Below are 6,417 nucleotides of genomic sequence, written 5' to 3'. Positions count from 1 at the left end.
TGGGGTTTACAGGAAGAGTCAGTAGACTTATTATGTAACTGATTATATTTGACAACAAATGATAATTATGTCAGCTGTGAAATATTTTTTATTCAAGAATATGTCAAAAGCCAGTAATATTTTATTTGTATGTATTCTCCTATATTATTTAATTAAGTAATTAGATGGTGTGTCACCTAAAAAAAGAGGAAAGGGTTATCTGTAGTTGTCACCCTTTGCTTCTACCTAATTTTCTTTTGCTGCTGGTTTTATTTAAAGCAGGATGTCCCAATTTAAAGACATTTTCTTACCGAGTATTTGTGTCTAAGGTTTTGTTGTCCACCCAAACAAATTGGTTTTCTTTCTTCTGATCAGTCAGGCCAATCCAATAACCAGATTTTTTCTCTTTCACGATGTTAGTTTTATTTTCTAAAAAAACTCTGTTAAGAAAAAAAATGAATTGGTGCAGGCGTTATATAATTAAACTCAAACAATTGTGTGTATTCACTTATAGGTTTGCATAATGGTGAAAGATATAAAAACCTGGAAAAATAAAATATGTTTTCCATTTTTTGTTAAATTCTAAAGATACTGTGAAGTGATAAAGATTAAGCAAACTGTCCGTTATAAAATTTCTAAATGAAAAACGCTAAAATGGGTGGAAAACAGAAATCTAAAGTATTGCCAAAATAAAAGGACAATTTGACTAAAACACTAAACCCAGACGTTAGAATTGTCTAATCTTAGAAAAAATCTAGCAGAAAGTAAAATAAAGCACATTTCTATTCGGGCTCTTCAGTGTTTCAAGCTGTTTTTTGCTTAAATGTCCCTCCCCCTGCTAACACAATCAACTGTCAAAAGTATAAGTTTGCCATCTTTTTATACAAAATACAGCACATCAGCTCACATAAGCAAGTGTCAGCGATGTACCAGGAATATGCTGCTTTCCAGTGCTAATGGAGGTATGATAAATATGACAGCCCCACTGGGAAATTTTGAATGAACCCAGAGAGCATCAATAAGAGGTAGAATTCAAATACAGCTTTAATGCTGATTTTGCTGAGTTCTGATTTAAAATTGACCTCTTCCTTGCTTTCAAATTCAAACTGAACTGATAAGATCTTTTCAGCCTCCTTTTTCCAATATATTGATTCCAATTCCATCAGGATAAAGTGGGTACCTCCTCCTCTGCAGATTCCACTATCACCAGGTGTCCACCCATTGACAGGCACTATTCTTGACTCGACTGCCAGGTCAAGGTATTGTTGGAGAAGAAGTAACACTTGGACTGAAAAAAAACCCAGCCCTCTGGACATACAAGGCATGTCTTTCCTGGAGAAAAATAAATTAAATATCATATGAAAATGAGGTATTTGAGGATTTTGAGGATTTTACTCACTTTGCAGTAAATCACTTACCTTGTGACAGGCTTTCAACAGAACAGAAGAAACTCTTCAGTTTTCTAAACCTTGCTAACAGTTCAGCATGGCTCTTATTCAGAATTTCATATTGAGACTGAAAGGTAGCTAGACTTCCCAAACGTTCACTGTAGTTGTTAGTCAAGTTGTAATGTGCACTCTTTAACTCTTCTAGCTGTTGCTGCTTGTCATTAAGTTTTGTGAAATCTGAAAAAAGCAAGTCATTTGAATATAATGAGTAATAAAAAGTAATATCTCATTAAAATATTGTTTTTATTAATTTAAAGGAAGTGCTCTTACTGCAATTCAGTCAGTCATTGTCCAACCTGCTATATTCTACAACAACATTTATTTACATAGCACATTTTCATACAAAAAGTAGTCTCAAAGTGCTTTACATAATGAAGGATAGAAAAATAAAAGACACAGTAAGAAAAACAAAATAAGTCAACATTAATTAACATAGAATAAGAGTAAGGTCCAATGGGCAGGGTGAACAGAAAAAACAAAAAAAAAATCCAGATGGCTGGAGAAAAAAATAAAATCTGTAGGGATTCCAGACCATTAGACTGCCCAGTCCCCTCTGGGCAGCCCAGTCCTATTCTAGCACAGGGCCACAGGGTCTGCTGGCGCCAATCACAGCCAACACAGGAACAAACCCCGGGCAGATCGCCAGCCCATCTCAAGGCACAATTTAGAATCACCAATGCACCTAACCTGCATATGTTTGGACTGTGGGAGAAAACCCACGCAGACACGGGGAAAATATGCAGATTCCACACAGGGAGGACCCGAGGAGCGAACCCAGGTCTGCTTACTGCAAGGCAGCAGCGCTACCCACTGCACAACCGTGCTGCCCTACTTTAATTCAAGAAGTACAAATATCACATGGTGTTTTTTTTTTTTCTTTTCCAGTTCTGGTTACACTCAGACCCTTGATATCTGTGGCTTCTAAGTAGTTTGCATGATTTCTTCAGTCCCTGTCTCTTAATATTACATATATTTTCAGATTGTGAAAAACCCAAATATTTTCTGTTCCTATTAATTTCCTTAAAGGATGTTCCATTACAGTTTGGTTTAGAATTAAAGATTTGTTATTTTTGTTGTGAACAATCAGCACGCTCTTACTCCTGAGCCCCTCTTTTAACAATTTTAAATCATTATTGCTTTTTCTTGATACATTCCTGGGAGGTGCAGTGGGTAGCGCTACTGCCTTGTAGTTAGGAGACCCGAGTTCGCTTCCTGGGTCCTCCCTGCGTGGAGTTTGAATGTTCTCCCTGTGTCTGCGTGGGTTTCCTCCCACAGACATGCAGGTTAGGTGCATTGGCGATCCTAAATTGTCCTGTGTGTGTGCGCGCGTTGTGGTGGACTGACACCCTGCCTGGGGTTTGTTTCCTGCCTTGCACCCTGTGTTGGCTGGGATTGGCTCCTGCAGACCCCTGTGACCCTGTAGTTAGGATAAAGCAGGTTGGATAATGGATGGATGATACATTCCTTGTCCAACCCAGTGTTTTGTTGGTAGAATCTTTCTTTACTTATAATATTCTTGGTGGCTTTGTAGATTTCTCTAAAACAGCTCGTTCATTCGGTGAAGCAGCTTGAGATGTGTCACAAGAGTCTTATTGCCACATGGTGATTTTTTTAAATTAGCAGAGGAGCACTTCACATTCTGCAATCTGTGACACACTCAATCATGTGTGTCCTTCCATGAATCAGTGCTTTAAAAATTGAATGACAATTTTACATTTACTTGCTCAAGCATTTTTTTCGGAAAAATTTTTGATTTCGTATTGTTCACCTGCAGGCACATTTAAAATTTTCATATGATCTGTCCTAAATGTTTAGGGTGTCCCCCAATTTGGGAAGTGCTTAAAAATGGCTAATTAGTCAGCTGACACACATTAATAACGGTTCCCAATAATCTCTTTTTTGACAACACAATGCTCTTCTTTCATCTCTTTCTCAATCCAAATACAATTTATTTCACTCTTCTTCAGATAAGCCTTATCCAACTCTATTCCCGACTGACTCACGAAGCTGAAGCAAAGGAATTTCTTTTCAAACCAGAGCTAAGAGGATTTTCGGTGCAACATTATTGCCTTCAGGAAATATTTCTGGGTCAGTTATAACAAACAAGACAAACAACACACCTTTCGCAAAAGGTAGCCTCCATATTTTGAATAAGGGTACTCAGTTCTTTGACAAATATTAACTTTTTTTTCTGTCTTCTTTAGCTACCCCCAATTTGATCAAATCCTGTGTTTCTGAGGTGGGTTTCTCATTTCAGATAACTATGCCAGTAGTGTTGCTGTTCTCCAATTTATGTTAATAGGGATGGCACATGCTTAACTAGCATTTCTTTTTAACTCCCCACTTTTTCTTCTCCTTCAGACGCTTAAGGCCAGGTCGCATAAAATGCAGTCACAAGCAATACTTCTTGTCTAGCTTGCTACGTTTTCTTCCCGGCATTTTAAATCTAGCTTCAGTCCTACCAACTGAAAATTTCATCGATGCCAGCACTACTTCCAGTTGTAGCCGGGATGTTGATTCACTCAGCCACGAGGGTACATGAACAACCACCCTACATATAGGTTGTTCCCTCCTTAGCTAACATTAAAGAACACAGCTCAGTATGAGGCTGCATCTCATCCTCATTGTCACCGCCACCGGTGCTTGCTCCCTGGAAATGTGTTCTTTTTTAGAAATGCAGGACGTACCTGAACCTGAATATATCCCTTCAGTAACCAAACATTAAGATAAGAGAAATATGGTACATAATGATTGACTCTCAATATATATTACATATATAATCATTAATATCTAGAAAGCTAGGCTGAAGAGAGGCCATTGGTACAGTACAATCATCATCCAGGTCTTCAGTGGGAAATGCTGATGACTGTCCATCCGGTTTGGCAGAGTGCAGGAGACACTGTTTTTAAAGATGCCTTCTGACTCATCATTCCCACACATTTTGCATAATCATTGAGTTATTTGTCATTAAATACCAGGTATGGCCTTCAACATCCACACTTTTAGCACATTAAGTGAGATACGTGTGGTCATTACCATATGTGATTAGGCTCTCTAACTCCCCAGAAAAGCACCTCTTTCCCTATCTGTGCACAGCCCACTTGTTCTAATTACTCATGACCTCTGCCTGATAATGGTCGATTAGGCCTGCTTTAATCCCTTAAGGACCCTTACTTCAGCAGAATGTATGCTAACACAATTAAACTCACAAATCACAATTCTTAAATAGTTATTTCTCAGTTTTAGTTTCAGGCATCTAAACTCTTATGCCAGAAAGACTATTGCTTTTCCCTATGAAGGTGCAGGTGACACAGCAAAGCAGCCAACTGAGAAAAACACAGAAAATCATGGACAAAGGATCATGCAGAAAAGAGAAAGAATGCACTCCGATGCAAGAGGAATCCTTCAATTGAACCTGGAGAAATAGCAAAGCAATAACCTAACACATGATATCTGACTTATTGTATCGTATTTCAATAAATTGTATTATTTTGTTTCTCAAAGGGGTGTGCTTCATTTATCTTGACATAAGTCTAATGGCTAGAGACCAACTCCTATCACAGAGAAAGGTAAGGCAAATAAAGTAGGAGCCTTACCAAATTATTTGATTCATTATTGTGATTTCTAAAGTCAAAATGGATAATCAACTGAGTTAAATCTCTACAGTTATTCCATGAAAACATGAGATTCAAGTTTTTTCCTTGGCCACCACTACATGGTAGTACATAGTAGTACACACTACTAAAATTAAAATTAATGTAATTTTTGGGGAGAGTATTCCTTTAATTTTAAATTGAATTTAAATGTGATTTTTTGAATCAGTATTTAGTTGTGGCCACTTTGCAGAAATGCAAGCTAATAAAGATATATTAATTGCATTGGTGGGGAAATAACTGCAAGGGAGGCTTTCCACAATCCACCTGGAAATGTGATTAAGCACCTCATTGTCAGACAAATCAAAAGAAAAGCAGAGTTCATATACTTTGAGTCCTTCATGATATTAGCAGAATAACCAGAATCGAGAGACAGGACTGGCACAGCTTAAAAAAAACAATATGCCTGCCACAGTGCTGTACCTACTGGAGCAAACCATGTGAGCACACAGTGATGACACCCATGATGTACACTGATGATGTTGTCAATAGAAATTTTATAAGCACTTCTCTACTTTTTGTCTAATAGTTTTTGGTATAGCTCCAAACTATTTTATTCTATCTTCATGGAAGACAAGTTGCCTTCACTAATGACACATCTTTTTTTAGATAAAAATAGTTTCTTTTACGCCTGTCAGATACATTTGAAATGTTATAAACAGATCATTAAGTCATTTTTTTTCTTATCTTTTCGGTCTTTTGCTAGTCATTACAGTTCACATTACTGAACACTTCCAAACTTAGCTTGAGCCAGTTAAGAAAACTGCTCATCTTTGATGTAGGAGTGAATCCAGCAGGGGGTGCTATCTCCCTGCTTGGAATAAGTTCTTTTGTATTTGCTGCATGTTACATAACCCGAAGCTATATAGATATAATATAAAAAGGCGATGCCCCTCCCTTAGTGATACGACAATAAATCACATAGGAAAAATAACTTAGCTTTCTTTGATGACGTTTTATGTAACATAACAGACAAAGGAAGCCATGACAAGAGCCCAGTTCAGGAGTTGGAGCCCGATGTATACAGTCTGCCATTTTTGTCGCTGCGTTGGAAGGATTTTCCGGATCGGATGATGTTATCTCCCATCCGTCTGTCAGCTTCAAAGGTGTGCCGGGCAATGTTCCAAGGCTTTATACTCTTTCTCCATGTCCAGGTCCCCACTTAGGTAAATCATGCCATTCCAAACAAGGAAAAGAAGATCCAATGTCATGCTGACTCTGACACACAGAGATAGTGCATGTTGCCCATTCACAGTTGTCCTTATCTTGTCTTCTAATGCTTGCCTAGCAGTTCTAAATGTTGAGCCCTTGGGTGTTAAATCTGCCCTTGTGTTAGC

Source organism: Polypterus senegalus, chromosome 4 (genome assembly GCF_016835505.1).
Source record: "Polypterus senegalus isolate Bchr_013 chromosome 4, ASM1683550v1, whole genome shotgun sequence".
NCBI classification, from domain to species: domain Eukaryota; kingdom Metazoa; phylum Chordata; class Cladistia; order Polypteriformes; family Polypteridae; genus Polypterus; species Polypterus senegalus.
This window is presented reverse-complemented; position numbering follows the sequence as displayed.